The sequence below is a fragment of the Musca autumnalis genome, unplaced genomic scaffold, assembly GCF_047663935.1.
Source record: "Musca autumnalis isolate F117 unplaced genomic scaffold, ASM4766393v1 scaffold_4, whole genome shotgun sequence".
In the NCBI taxonomy this organism is placed as follows: domain Eukaryota; kingdom Metazoa; phylum Arthropoda; class Insecta; order Diptera; family Muscidae; genus Musca; species Musca autumnalis.
The window spans coordinates 96,945,348-96,962,254 of NW_027411977.1; the positions used below are offsets into that span (position 1 = coordinate 96,945,348).

A 16,907-nucleotide genomic window follows, 5' to 3' on the forward strand; every position below is an offset into this window, starting at 1 on the left:
TTTTAAAAGTTACAGAATTTTGACCAGAAAAAACGATTCTGAACCACTGTGTGACGTAGGCATTGCTACAGTTTCCATATAACGGTAAATACCGATCCCACGCATCTTTAAGATCTGCACCATACTTAAACTTGGTTTAGACTATGCACTTATACCATGATTAAGTGCATTATCTCGATCTATTTGACATACTCTATTGTATGAAAATGACAACTTAAATCCACTGGATTTGCACAGTCTGGGGCATTACACGGTATAACGGTACATTTCATTTGCCAAAATTTGTCATATCTTTTTGTTAAAATTGTTTTGTAAATAACAATGCGAGTATTTTATTACACACGGTGCTCTTGAACCAACTTTAAATGGAGGGTGCTCACCCTTGGGAAGTTTTTGCGGATTCTGAAACTACATTGTACATAGATGAGAATAATCAAAAAACGCCGGAGCGCTTTTTAAATAATTCGCGGTGAAAGTTTACATTTTTAGAGTTTTTTTCGGTTTTCACGATTTTGCTGGGAAAGTTATGTCTAGACGAAATTCCGTCACACATTCCAAATTTCATTGAAATCGGACATACATAGCGTGTTTGGTGCATAAAATACAGGGAAATCGGCCTAAAATATACATATATGGGAGCTATATCCTAATCTGAACCGATTTCTATATAATTTAGCACATTTATGTCTAGACCAAATTCCATTACACATTCCAAATTTCAGCGAAATTGGACATATATAGCGTGTTTGGTGCATAAAATACAAGAAATCGGTCGAAAATATATATGGGTGCTATATCCAAATCTCAACCGATTTCGAGATAATTTGGTACACATATTTTTTGACCAAGTTCCGTCACAAATTCAAAATTTTATTGAAATTGGACATTAATAGCGTGTTTGGTGAATAAAATAAAGAAATCGGATGAAAATATATGTATGTGGGAGCTATATCCAAATGTGAACCGATTTGAACATAAGTTGGTAAATTTATTTCTATATCAAATTCCGTCGTACATACAAAATTTGGAGATTATATTTGTAACAGTTCTAAAGATATTTGCATACAAAATCTAAATGTTTTGGAGGTACCTCCGGTTTTGATGCTATATCTCCAGAACAACGCGGAATTTAAAAAAATGATATAGCCTATTTTCATTTCATATCATGTACCCTAAATATTTCATGTAGATCGATTCAGCGGTTTCTGATTCTATAAGGCACAAACAAACAAAGAAACAAACAAACGTACAAACAAATTTCTATTTTATATATATAGATGAAACTAGCTGAACCCGGTGCGCTTTGCTGCCCCGACTACGCTAAAATATAATGGAATGCAAAATTATTATACCCTCAGCCTTTAGGCTAAAGAGGGTATTTACACTTTGATACGACCAAAAATGTGCCTCATCGAAATAATGGTTTTAGACCCCAAGTATGTTTGTACGATATCCGTTTCAGACAATTTTGAGTATATCTAGCAATGTCCGTCCGTCTGTCTGTCTGTCCGTCTGTCTGTCTGGCTGGCTGGTGCGCACGATAACTCTCGAACGGATCAATCGATTCGGTTAAAATTTTGGATATCGAATTATTTTGTCCAGATTCGATTTAAGTTCGAAGATGGGCCATATAGGTCCACTCCTTCAGGTACCTCCCCCACAAATGTTCAAAAATTGTAGCAAAACTTGTGCGCACGATAACTCTTGTAGGGAATAACCGATTTGGTCCATACTTTGCACATCGTGTAATTTCTACCAAACTTAGATGAGGTTTCAATATGGACTCAATCGGTCCACTCCTTCGGGTACGTCCCACACAAAATTTGGGAAAAGTTCAGTTTAGGACCTGGTCTCGAATCGCTTTGATTTTTGTTTACGCAAGTTGTATTCGCTATCCTCTATACGACGCTGTAAGTTTCATTAGGGGCAAGTCCATACTTCCTGAGAAAATAGCCTGAAAGTTACAAAAAACCCTATGACACCGTGTATAGTGGTTGGAGCGCAAGATAACCCTCGAACGGATCTGCCGATTCGGTCCAAAATTTGGCTTTCGTAATAGTTTGTCCAAACTTAGTTCAAGTTCAAAGATGGATTATATCGGTCCATTCCTTCCGGTACCTCCCCCACAAAAGTTCGAAAATGTTCGGAAAATTTGTGCGTACGATAGCTCTTGAAGGAAGTTACCGATTTGGTCATTACTTTGCACATTATGAAATTTCTACCAGACTTAGATGAGTTTCCAATATGGACTCAATCGGAAAACTCCTTCGAGTACCTCCCACACAAAATTTCGGAAAAGTTCAGTTTAGGACCTGCTCACGAATCGCATTGGTTTTTGTTGTAACATCTTGTATTCACTGTCCCCTATACGAAGGTACAAGTTTCTTCAGGGGCAAGTCCATACTTCCTGAAAAATAGCCTGGAAGTTGAAAAACAAACCCTATGACTCCATGTTTATGGGTGGAAGCGCAAGATAATTCTCGAACAGAAATTCCGATTCCGGCCAAAATTTAGCCTTCGTAATATTGTTTCCAAACTTAGTTTAAGTTCGTAGATAAGCCATATCGGTCCACTCATTCAGGTACCTACCCCACAAACGTTCAAAAATATTCGGAAAAATTGTGCGCACGATAACTCTTGATGGAAGTGACCGATTTGGGCGATACTTTACACATTCTCATAATATATACCAGATATAGATCAGGTTCTAATATGGACTATATTTGTCCACTCCATCCGGTACCTCCCACACAAAATGTTGGATAAGTTCACTTTAAGACCTGCTATTGAATCACTTTGATTTTTGTTGAAGCAACTTACACTCGCTGCCTCAATTACGATGGTAAAAGTTATTTCAGGGGCAAGTCCATACTTCTTCAGAAAACAGCCCGAAGGGTGTAAAAACTCCCTATGGCACCCCATGGTCTATGTCGGTCCATTCCTTTAAGTACCTTTTCCGCAAAAATTTTGAACTTTAATCCTAATCAACATTTTTGTCGGTTCATACGACCAAAATTTTGAAACCCCCTAACTACATAAGTTTTTTGTGAAAAAAGTGTTTCAATTTGCACAGGCTGAGGGTATATCTCTGTCGGCAAAGCCAACTGATACTGTTTTACTTGTTATTTTAACGTTTTTAATATTTTAACGAATAAATATAGGAGATATGAAGGCGTTATATACCTATTCAGGGTTGTTATGGAGCTACTATGGTATTTTTGTATGTTTCAGGAGGTAACACTCCTCCGAAAGCCTTTCCGCCTTAAATATTGCTAATCTATATCATAATAAAACATAAATTTTAAGAAGTCTCTCAAAGACATGATACTTAATAGCTGTAGCCTTGGTCAATTCCTTCCCGACTATAAGTACTTCTGTAAATAATGATGACTTTTACTGACTGCTTAGTCTTCAAAATTTCATTGAAACAAGTAAAAAAGTGTCAGTCGGCTTTGCCGACAGATATATACCCTCAGCCAATGTGAAGCGAAACTTTCACCGAAAGTTGTTGACCGGTATTGCCCATGAAACTAAGTTTGTATATAATATGACGAAGACCAAATGCGGGACCAAATCGGTTGAACAGTTTGAGAGTTATCGTGCTCACCGACCGCCACATATGGTGACATAGGGGTTTTTTACACTTTTCGGGATGTTTTCCCTAAAAATATGGACTTGCCCCTGAAAAAACGTTTGCCGTCGTAATGGAGATAGCGAATGCAAATCGATTCAACAAAAATCAAAGTGATTCGAGAGCAGATCTTAAAGTGAACTTATCCGAAATTTTGTGTGAGAGGTACCAGAAGGAGTAGAAAAATATAGTCCATATTCGAACCTGATCTACATCTGGTAGATATATTAGGATGTGCAAAGTATAGATTACATCGGTCACTCCCTTCAAGAGTTATCGTGCGCAAAATTTTTCGGAACATTTTTGAAGTTTTGTGGGGGAGATACCTGAAGAAGTGGACCGATATAGCCCATCTTCGAATTTAAACTATGTTTTGATAAAATATTACGAAGGCCAAATTTTGGACCGAATCGACAGATCCGTTCGAGAGTTGTCTTGCGCTCCATCCACTACACATGGTGTCATAGGGACTTTTTGCACCTTTCCGGCCATTTTCTCAGGAAGTATAGACTTGCCCCTGATGAAACTTATACCGTCGTATAGGGGGAAGTGAATACAAGATGTTACAACAAAAACCAAGGCGATTCGAGAGCAGGTCCTAAACTGAACTTATCCGAAATTTTGTGTGGGAGGAACCCAAAGGAATGAACCGATTGAGTCCATATTGGAACCTCATCTAAGTCTGGTAGAAATTTCACGATGTGCAAAGTATGGACCAAATCGGTTACTGCCTTCAAGAGTTATCATGCTCACAAATTTTCCGAACACTTTGGAACTTTTGTGGGGGAGGTACCGGAAGGAGTGGACCGATAGAGCTCATCTTCGAACATAAACTAAGTTTGGACAAAATATTACGAAAGCCAAAATTTGATCCGAATCGGTTCATCCGTTCGAGAGTTATCGTGCGCACCAGCCAGCCAGACAGACAGACGGACAGACAGACAGACGGACAGACGGACAGACAGACAGACGGACAGACAGACAGACAGACGGACGGACGGACATTGCTAAATCAACTCCAAATTGTCTGAAACGCATTTCGTCCAAACATACTTGGGGTCTAAAACCATTATTTCGATGAGGCACATTTTGCCCGTATGAAAGTGTATATACCCTTTCTAGCCTAAAGGCTGAGGGCATAATTAAACATACGCAACAAAAACATGAAATCGACCGAAAATATATATGGGTACCTATATTCCTATATGAACCGCTCTCGATATAATTTGTCAAATTTATTTTTAGACCAAATCCCGTCTCACATTCACATTTTGTGCATAAAAAACAGAAAATCAGCCGAAAATATATATGGGAGCTATATTCAAATCTGAACCGATTTCGGTATAATTTGTCCCATTTATTTCTAGAACGAATTGCGTCACGCTTTCCAAATTTCAGTGAAATTGGACATATGTGGTGTGTCCAAATCTGAACCGGTCTCGATATAATTTGGCATAGTTATATTTGGAACAAATTCCGTCAGACATCCCAAATCAAATACGGAAAATCGGCCGAAAATATATATGGGAGCTATATCCAAATCTGAACCGATTTGAATATAATTTGGTAAATTTATTTCTACATCAAATTCCGTCACGCATACAAAATTTGGAGATTGTATCTGTAACAGTTCTAAAGATATTTGCATACAAAATCTAAATTTTTTGGAGGTACCTCCGGTTTTGATGCTATATCTCCAAATCAACGCGAAATTTCAAAAAATGATATAGCCTATATTCATTCCTGGCCATGTAGCAATGTACCCTAAACATTTCAGTAAGATCTGTTCAGCGGTTTTCGAGTCTATAAGGCACAAACAAACAAACAGACAAACAAATTTCAATTTTATATATATATAGATAAAATTATATGTAATATAAACTGATATATATGTTATAATACGATGATAAAATTAGTGAGAAACAAACGGTTATGTAATTATGGTCCCAATGTAGTGCAATGTGGACTAGTTCTGTCACGGCATGTTTTGATGCAGTTCAAACGGAGTCGTGAAAAAGGCACTCCAGTCCTCACATTTTAACCGCATTTGGATGCAATCCAAAGAATCACATCCACTTGTCACATTTTAACAACATCCGGATGCAGTTCAGCGGAGTCGTGAAAAAGGCACTCCAATTCCTCACAATTTAACAGCATCCGGATGCAGTCCAAACGGAACGGAAAGGCACTCCGTTCGCTACATTTTATTAGCAGTTGTTAGAGATCCCTACATGTACATAAATCAGTTTGTACATCTCTACAGGCAGCGGTATACATTTTCCAATAAGAGATAAGCGTGTTAACATTTTCAAACATTTGTTAATACAAACTAAATAATATTTCATTTGTAAACATTTTTCCGGTAACTCAAGAGAAGAAAATTTCCGAATGGAGTGCTGTTGGAGTACATGTCGAAATCTTAACTGGTGATGGGAAGACAACCCATTTAGCAAATGAAGCAAAAACAGTTCAGCTTAGAACAAATGAAGAGCGGAGGAAACACGCATGTTTGCGATTGAATTCAATGGAGAATTTTCATAATTTGCTTAATATTTTTGTTTTACACAAATAATAAATGCATTTTATTTGTTCTGGGATATTTTGTAATGGCTTGCACAAATTCCTGTATCAAAACACGTGCTTTGGACTGCCTCCTATTTAACCGCAAAGGGTTACTTAAAATGCAATGCCAAAGGGTCAGTTAAAATGCAGTGCAAAAGGGTTAGTTAAAATGCAATGCCAAAGGGTCAGTTAAAATGCAGTGCCAAAGGGTTAGTTAAAATGCAGTGCTTTGGAGTGCATCTTTCAGTAGTCACGCTCTTGTACGGTACATACAGATTTTATAGCAAACTCGTGATACAAAATCAATATACATTTTTTTATATACGGCATAATATTGTACTTGATTTTTTTGGTCAGTGGCTGAGGTTGTATCTCCGTCAGCACAGCTGACTGATACTTTCTCAATTGTACAGATATATAAGTTTAAGTTGGGAAATTTGAGTCATGACATTGTTTTATAAGGAGACGATATTGTCAGTGAATTGTCACAATTTGAACTTCTATATCTCAAAAATGGTAAAACCTACGAAAATATCATAAAGGTAATCTTTTTACAGAATTTTCACTGCTACAACATTTTCTCTAATCTCATTTCAATAGGGCTCGCGGTTTCCCAGCAAAATCGTGAAAACCTAAAAAACCCTAAAAGTGTGAACAAAACCTTCCAAGATGTAAGCCCCTTCCATTTTAAGTTGGTTCAAGAGCACCGTGTACATTAATGAGAAATCTAGCAGTGCGATCTGTTACCAAAATTAAATTAAAATTTAATGTAGATTTGTTTTTGTTTTTTTGCAAAGTGTAGTAAAAATACACATACATATCGTCACCTGAAATGTCTAAAGACGTAACCCTCAAAGGGTTACGTTGAGGGTTACGTCTTTGGTCATTTCAGATGACGATATATTGATATGTACGTGTTTTTTTCGTATGAAACACCAAATATATGCGGAAATTGTATTTTCATTGTCTTTAAAATGCAAAATATTTATGTATGTACATTTTATATACATATGTATGTACGTACATATGGTTAAACAAATTTATGCACCAAAACCCAAGTTCATTAAGTAAACAATCGCACCAGCACTCACATGAACTTCGACACAAACACTCAGAGCTGTGAAGCATCCATGAATCAGCTGTAGTTTATGATGTATTTCTTTCTTCGTTGTTTGTTTTGAGTCAGAGACCAGACTCACAATGAAACCGCAAAAGTCGCCTCGCCGATACAAAGATTGTACGCAGACGCAACGGTACGGGTTTTTAATGCGATTTGTGCGCAAAAATCAGGGCCACGATCAAAGCTAATTTCGATTTTTTGTTTTGTTTTTATCTTTGTTTTTCTCCGTTTACATTAGACACAATTTCAAGACGTTGGCTTAGACGCAAGCACCTCTCGTCACTTGGTTGTAATGAAAATAGTTTCCTCTGTGTTTTATTTGCTTTTCGACCGACCGAACGAACGACTAGCAATTGTTGTTTTAACGTATCCAATGTGGCTTTCTGTGTTGCCTTCTCTAGTGCACTTTTCCAACTGAAATACAAAACAATAAAGCAAACTCTTCATTCTGTGAGTGATCATAAGCGATGACGACGGTGTCGAGTCGACCGACTATGGTCGACAACGGTCTGCTGCGATCATTGTGTTGATAATGATTTAGTTCCAGTCGGAACTAAAAGCAGACCGCGAGAAAAAAAAAAAAAACAGAGATAAAATCATAAGCAGAAAACAAAACGGTAACAATGTTATTTTGTTTTTGGGGTTTGGACGTAAAATGACATAAACTTTTCAGATACTTTTTATATGTATATTTGTACATACTATCTACCATAGAAGTTGGTGGGTATCGAAGGTTTAAAACAACATTGGGTTACCGTACATTGTAGACAAAAACATACTGCATGACATAGTACATTACTCCAGCGTTGATTCTAAGTATGTGTGTGTATTTAGTTAATTGTTTATTTGGAATTAAGCTGTTGGTTTTAAATTGAATTCAGTGAAAAAAACTATTTTTAAATATGCATATCAGCAAATACGTACATATGTATTTCTCTATAATAGTGTTCTCCAATTTAAAATAGCACAAAAAATTCTACGTGCTACATCAATGATTTTTGGTACATAGATTGGGAAAAAATATTCATCTAATTTAGTTAAAAATGTTGGTGGATATGCGCAATGGATGGTGGTCAGGGTTGCTGCCAAAAATGTTTTTGCCAACAATGGAGTAGCATTCTTAACCCAGATATGCCCAGCGTCCTATATATAGGACACACAAAATTCTTGCTAATTTGATATGTTATGTTTATCAAAGTACCGTTTTTTTGGTGATATACTCAGTACACATCTGTAGCTCTTGGGATATTATGTGATTCCATTATTTTGAGCTACTATTTTTGACTTTTGAGGCCTAGTTCATCGAAGTTGCCACCGATCGCTTAGTTTTTACAATGATTTGCGTTATGACCGATTAATTATTGGGTAATTTTATAACGAAAACATACACGATGTGGAGCCTACTACGAAAAAACGTTAACTAGATGCCGAAAAGGTGTCTTTGGACTATATGTCAAATGTTTTGTGTCCCATAACTCCCAGTTATATGATAAAACCCTGTGTCCAAAAGTGGTCTCAAAAACCACTTTTTTCAAAAATTTTTTAAAAAACATATAAACATGCTGTTATTATTTCACATTTGCTTCTAAAATAATATAAAAATACTTTTAAAATGATCACGATCAAGCAATGGGCATATCTGGGTTAAAACATATACCAATCTAAGTAAATTTTTCATGAATTGAATAACCTCAACCTCTGTAAAGGCAAAATCACGGTTTTTATGGTAGTCACCAGAATAATATATTCATTTTATCCGAGGTGTATACCGAAGGTAGTGGGTTCGAAAACTGACAAATTTCTAGGAAAATTTTCTGGAGGTTCTATCAAAACGTGAAACGATATAGCCCATTTTCAATTCCAAAATTCCTACATGTAATATAAACTTCGGTATCTCTTTAAAATATTGCGAGTTTAATCTTTATTTCAACAGACAGAACATCGGACGGACATCGTTTTTTCAACAATGAATTTTATTCTGATCAATAACATATGAGGCGCTCAGCGCCTCCATATTGCATTGTTTTAGCATGTAGTATAACCTAGTGGGTGCCACCGTGGTGCATTGGTATGCACCCCCACCCGCCTTGCACACATAAGGTCGCGGGTTCGATTTCCCGGCCAGTCAACATCAAAACACTATTCAACTGTGGCAAAATATCCCCTCAGGAATGTTGGCGACATTTCCTTAGTATTTCAGCCGTGTAAACTTCTCTACAAAAGTGTTGTCTTAGACACGCCGTCCGGACTCGGTGATAAACTGTAGGTCCCATGATCTAATATGAATCGGGGTGCACTGAGACAGAAGTCTCCCTTGTCCCTTATGGGATGTTTATGGAACAATTTTTATTATTATAACCTAGTGTTATACAATGCAATAGGAAGTTTACCAGACTAAGATGAGGTTCCAATATGGACTCGATGCGTCCAGTCCTTCTGGTACCTCCCACACAAAATGTACGGAAAAGTTGAGTTTAGGGTGGCTCTCGAATCGCTTTAATTTTTGTTGTAACAACTTGTATTCACTGCCCCCTTACGACGGTACAAGTTTCAACAGGGGCAAGTCCATATTTCGTGAGAAAATTGCCTGAAATTTGTAAAAAAAACCCTATGACACCATGTGTAGTGGTTTGAGGGCAATATGACTTTCGAACGTATCTGCCGATTCGGTCCAAAATTTGGTCTCCGTAATATTTTGTGCAAACATAGTTTAAGTTTGCAGATAGGTGGTCCACACCTTCCGATACCTCCTGCACATACGTTCAAAACCTTTCTCTAAAATTGTGCACACAATAACTCCCGAAGTTAGTAAACGAGTTTGTCCATACTTTGCACATCGTAATATTTCTGTGAATCTTATATAGAGTTCGAATATGGACTATATCGGCCCATTCCTTCCTTCCTTCCTTTTAAGAGCTGTTCTAAAAACGCTTAAATTGTTGTTGCAGCCACTAGCATTCGCTGTCCCCATTACAGCAGTAAAAGTTTTTTCAGGGGCAAGTCCATACCAAATGTAGTTTAACTTTGAAAATGGTCTATATCGGTCTTCTCCTTAGGATACCTCCCCACAAAACTTCAAGATTTATGTTTAAGAGCAGTTTACGGTCTGTTCGAACATCATCTGGCAATTTATTCCGATGCTAATCAGGATCACAAGGATATTATGATATGGTGAAAAATTATTTAAAAAATTAAAAAAAAAAAATCAAAACACACATGTATACCCATATAATTTCAATAAATTTAAAAAAGTGTTAAACGGATGGAACGTGTCGGGTACGAAAGTATATATGGACTGAAAGAGGAGACTCCCGGGCATCTTTCTGTTAAAACATAACATTGTTCCTTGTTGTTCCACAAAAGTGCTTGGCCACTAGATTTGCAATTTCATAAAATTTAGTACCTGAGGAAAAATAAAATAGCTCATGTAGTGTAAACGCTACGGTAATTTTTTAAAACGATTTTTAAAGACCACAATCCTAATTACATACCTTACATAAAAACAATGAATACAATATCTGTTTTAATTTCCGAGAAGTAGCTACTTCTTCCTCCAGAAATTTGCAAAAATTACATATTTCCCAAAAATGGAAAAAATGTTCGTCGTGTTCGAGGCACCACACGCCTACACCTTCCAATATGTTGACCTAATTTTTTGGTTTCCTTGGTTTTAATATGTTTACTATCGAATCCCATATAGAAATTAAACATATTTTACAAAACAAAATTTAGATTTTTGTCCAGGAAAATTAATTTCTGAACCAGCGTGCGTGCGGTGGTGATCTATGGAAAGAATGACTCCCAAAATAAGATCCACTTCCAAAATGGACCATGTCGTTGCATTTCTTTAAGTACCTCCTCCGAAACACTTTTGAGCTTTAATCTAGGTAGACGGGCCAAAACATCGAAAATCCTCCTAAGTACATAATTATTGGGGAAAATTATGTTGATTGTATAACCGGTAGTGGATCTGCCCATAGATGTAAGCTTCAATTCACACAGGCTGAGGGTACTGAAACTGACACCACTGTACGGCTTGTTCAAATCCAATGAATGCATAACAAATAGATAAGCGATTGAATGAGACAGATAGCCACAGAGTATGTATGTTTGTGTATGTTGTTGTTAGTAAGATAGCACAATATTAAGGGTATCCACGAGATATATGTTTTAATTATCCAGCCAGGTTGCTAAAATTGAAATTGAATTTTTGAATTTGTTTACAAATATAGTTTTATTACACAGTGTCTGTGATTTTTTGAGCCATGGAAAGAAAATAAGTCATATTTGACACCGCACAAAAGTGATGGTGAAAAACGCCGGAATTATACGCGTATCTATTTTGGTCTTCTATCACGCAGCGGTGTCAGATGATGCTTAATATTTTACGTGTACAGTTGTACAGTTTAAAATTTTTGCGCTTATGAATATAAGCCACTTCTCAGGTTATTTAAACCACACTATTTTGGGCCACTCCTTGTACACCTTTTGTAAAAAGTGCAGTTAAGTCCCAGCTTTCGATACATGTAGTATGTATTTGTGGTAGATATCTATTACAACACTATAATTTTATTATCACCACTTTAGTGTTACAGATTTTGGAATACCCCTAATGACAACGTAAAACTAAAGCAACATGTTAATGACCACTAACATTATGAACAACAACAACAACAACAACAACAAAAAATGAAACATATAAAAATTTCAAGTTGTCATTAAACAGTTGCCGTTGTTTCGGACATTGTGTTTGTTGTTGCCGCAACTACTACAATTGTCAATGAACCATACGTCATATTCACAAAAAATGTAATGGCAAATGGTGACGTAGGAATGACCAACACACACCTCATCAAAACTAAATACACTCAAAGAAAACAGTTTATAATAAAAAAAAATATACTAGGTATTTTCACAAAAAATTCAAAAAATCATCTATGCATTTTACCGTCTACACGTTAGGTAAGTCTCGATGGAAGGCTAAATTGAAGGCGATCATCGTGAAAATTGGTGTCAGATTTAGCAGCACAGAAAACCAAGGTGCTAAATATTGTCGATCGCTTTGCAAACTTGTAAGCTAGTTCGTCAACCCTCTTCCAGCTAAATACCATTAAACTCGCTCTATAAATGCGATCTCTATCAATCTCTTAAATGAATATTAGGATATGTCTCCGTTGTTATACAGTAATGTAATTACCCAGCAAACGAAATGTCGGATGTCCAACACATCTGAACAATTTCGGAAGCAAAATCGCTCAGATTTCGTTCCGAAATTCTATACGATTTTTCGTAGGGGAATTCGTTTCGATTTCGGAGAGAAATTCGGAAGTAAATCTCCCTTCGAATATACCAATGTTTTTCTTCAGCAAGGGTTTGGTTTCATTTTAGTTTGTTTTCGAAAAACAAAATGGTTTGTTATAAAGTTCGCATATACAATTTTTAAATATGTTAAATATAAATGCAACATATAATAATTTAAGCTAGTGCTGATAGACTCAACGTATTCGTGAACAAAGTTTACATTGTTCTAATATAACTACAAAATGATAAGAACAGTGAAAATCATTAGAAACGTTTGAAATTACAATTTTCCAATAAAAAACACAACAAAGAAAATTGATCAATAACAAGTAAAAAAGCATTAAGTTCGGCCGGGCCGAACTTTTCATAACCTCCACCATAAAATATTCATTCCTGTCCCCAACTTTAAGTGAGTACGTTAAAATGTCAGATAATGTACATAAAATGCTTCGTTCGGGAGGCCCTTTTTTATGGTGCCTATATCTAACTGTTGACAATTTTTGGTGGGCTAGAAATTGGGAGGTACTGTTATATAGGGGTTATAATAAAACATGGGCCTATGTTGACAGTTTTTGATGGGAGCCTTTAATGTCAAATAAATCCTAATTCGGTTAAAAAATTTAGCTAGAATCCTCAAAATATCGAAAATCGATACATAACGTGGGAACTTCAAATGTCATTAACAGCTAGTTCGGAGGTATCTGGGCTATACGAAAATATGAACTTAAATGAACAATTTTTGTTGCAGAATTTTTTTGACTTTTAAATTTCAAATTATAGAAAGTTCGTCCAAAAAATAAAGCTAAGGTACGGAAAATCGGGAGGTTTGTTTTGGGGCTATACAAAAACATGGACCTACGTTCGGTTAAACATTTTAAGTTAAATCCTCAAGGTACCGAAAATCGGGAAGTATCGTTATATTGGGGCTATGTTGAAAATTGTTGATGCAGATGTGTGGTGACCACTACAACCTTCAAATGTCAAATTACAGTTAGTTCTGTTAAAAATTGTAGCTAAAATTGCCAAATTACTGAAAATTGGGAGGTACCGTTACATGGGAGCTATATCCGAATATGGACCTATGTTGACAATTTGGAGAGGTGTTGTGACCACTAAGAACTTCAAATGTCAAATTACTGCTAGTTCGGTTTAATATTGTAGCTAAAATCATCAAATTACTGAAAATCGGGAGGTACCGTTATATGGGGGCTTTCTTGACAATTTTTGGTGGAGAGGTGTGGTGACCACTAAGAATTTCAAATGTCAAATGTTCAAATTACAGATAATTCGGTTAAAACTTGTTGGTAAAATTCTCAAAATACCTGAAATCGGGCGGTAACGTTATATGGGGGCTATTCCAAAACATGGACCTATGTCCACTAGTTATATAAGTTTATTGACATTTAAGAACCCTAAATGTCAATTGATAGCTAAATCGGTCTGAAAATGTAGATAAAAACGTCAAAATGCCGTAAATCGGGGGTACCGTTATATGAGGGCTATACCAAAACGTGGACCTATGTCCACCAGTTTTGTCACATAAGTTTATTGACATTTAAGAACTTCAAATGTCAAATTATAGCTTAATCGGTCTGAAAATGTAGCTAAAAACGTCAAAATACCGCAAATCGGGGGTACCTTTATATGGGGGCTATACCAAAACGTGGACCTATGTCCACAACTTCTAATATATAAGTTTATTAACAGCTAAGAGCCCTAAATGTCAAATTATAGCTACATCGGTTACCGTTATATGGGGGCTATACCAAAACGTGGACCTATGTCCACAACTTTTGTTATATAAGTTTATTGATACTTAAGAACCCTAAATGTCAAATTATAGCTAAATCGGTCTAAAAATTTAGCTAAAAACGTCAAAATACCGCAAATCGGGGGTACCGTTATATGGGGGCTATACCAAAACGTAGACCTATGTCCACAACTTTTGTTATATAAGTTTATTGATACTTAAGAACACTAAATGTCAAATTATAGCTAAATCGGTCTGAAAATGTAGCTACAAACGTCAAAATACCGCAAATCGGGGGTACCGTTATATGGGGGCTATACCAAAACGTGGACCTATGTCCTCAAGTTTTGTTATATAAGTTTATTGACACTTAAGAACCCTAAATTTCAAATTATAGCTACATCGGTCTTAAAATGTAGCTAAAAACGTCAAAATACCGCAAATCGGGGGGTACCGTTATATGGGGGCTATACCAAAACGTGGACCTATGTCCACAACTTCTAATATATAAGTTTATTAACACTTAAGAACCCTAAATGTCAAATTATAGCTACATCGGTCTGATAATGTAGCTAAAAACTTCAAAATACCGTATATCGGGGGGTACCGTTATATGGGGGCTATACCAAAACGTGGACCTATGTCCACAACTTTTGTTATATACGTTTATTGATACTTAAGAACCCTAAATGTCAAATTATAGCTAAATCGGTCTGAAAATGTAGCTAAAAACGTCAAAATACCGCAAATCGGGGGGTACCGTTATATGGGGGCTATAAGAAAACGTGGACCTATGTCCACAAGTTTTGTTATATATGTTTGTTGACACTTAAAAACCCTAAATGTCAAATTATAGCCAAATGGGTCTGAAAATGTAGCTAAAAACGTCAAAATACCGTAAATCGGGGGGTACCGTTATATGGGGGCTATACCAAAACGTGGACCGATATAGCCCATCATCGAACTTGACCTGCCTGCAAACAAAAGACGCATTTTCCCAAAATTTCAGCGTCCTATCTCTATTTTTGTGGATGCTAGAGTGATTACCACAGACGGACGGACGGACGTGCTCAGATCGACTTAGAATTTTACCCTGATCAAGAATATATATACTTTATAGGGTCGCAAATGAGTATTTCAATGCGTTACAAACGGAAAAACAAACTTAATATACCCTCCATACTATGGTGGAGGGTATAAAAATGGGCGGAACTTGCCCCGCCTATTTTGGTTACTTTCCGACGTAAACTTTTAAAACGCCGATACACGTGTCTCATATTTTTAGCTCTACTCTCATAATCTACTCGATTTTTCCCATCATTTTGAAAAAAATTGAATTTTGTTGCACAGTGTAATAAACAAAATATGGGATTATTCTCTCTGTCCTGAATACCCTCTGCTTCGCGTTGTGGTATAAGATAATATTCATCAAATAATTAAACAACGAAACTTTTTCCAAATTTCAATAAAGAAGTTATACAAGTATAATTATGGTTGAAGTGAAATATTTTGTTTTACTATTTTGTTAAAACAAAAAAATATATACACTCCACGTCAGTAGAATAGAACACCTAAATTTTTGTTAACGTTAGCTTATTTATACCAAAACGAATGAATCTGCGTTTTTAATCTTGTGGGGATTTAAAGTCTATGATGTTCGGTATCAAACACAGAAAAATGTATGTTTCTAGCTCTTCGCGAAATGATTTTCTGATAAATTTTCCGATAGTACTATGAAAAATAGGCATTTATTTTTGGTCATCAGGATAGAACATTCTCTTTATTTTCGCGAATTTTTGAGATATTAACGCAGAATTTTCTTTCATTCGATAAAGCAAGGCTTTCTAATAATTTTTCACCAAAGAAAAACTAAACATTATTCCGCGGACAACGAAATAACAGCGTTAAAGGGTTTAAATTGACATATATTTAAAACCTCTCGGATTATCAATAAGAGTCGCGTAGTTATGCCATATTTCTTCACAATAAGATAGAATATGACACAGACAACGTCAATGGATACAATCGAGTGCTTCGGATGCTGATAAGATGGAACATTTTCAAAATAATTATGAAAAACTTCAACATTTCTTATAAAAACCCTAATGTTTTGTTCAATAAAATGGTTTTCCTCGAACAAGTCTGCCGTTTAAAGGTTTGGAAATATGTTCCAGATTTAGAGGAAAATAATCTGATACGGAAACAACCGTTATTTTAATACACTGAGGGAAATTTTAGCACTTTTTCAAATTGAACACAACCTTTGGACTTTGAATTTTATATGTGTTCTTATTTTGGTGTCCGCGATTGTTCCCAAAAGTGTTATGTTCCAATATAAATGAACCAGGTTATGCTCTTCATACCGGATTTTACGATGTAGTAGTTTTTATACCCTACACCACTATGTGGGGAGGGTATTATAAGTTGGTTTTGGCCAAAAAGTTTGTAACGCATCGAAATAATGGTCGTAGACCCATACATATATATATCAAAATGAATGTCTCGACGAGCTGAGTCGATCTGGCTATGTGTGTCCGTCCGTC

The 16,907-nt window shown here is 36.1% G+C and overlaps 1 protein-coding gene across 2 annotated transcripts in view; it reads right to left on the reverse strand.

Annotated features, from left to right (window-relative positions):
- Window positions 1-16,907, reverse strand: part of LOC141401941 (low density lipoprotein receptor adapter protein 1) — a 48,580-nt gene that overhangs the window by 7,503 nt on the left and 24,170 nt on the right. Inside the window, exon 2 of one of the 2 annotated variants that reach the window (XM_073982516.1) lies at window positions 7,285-7,727. The exons of the other annotated variant lie outside the window; for it this stretch is intronic. The gene's annotated coding sequence lies outside the window, so the exon portion shown is untranslated. The remainder of the gene's footprint in view (window positions 1-7,284; window positions 7,728-16,907) is intronic. 2 annotated transcript variants of the gene reach the window in all.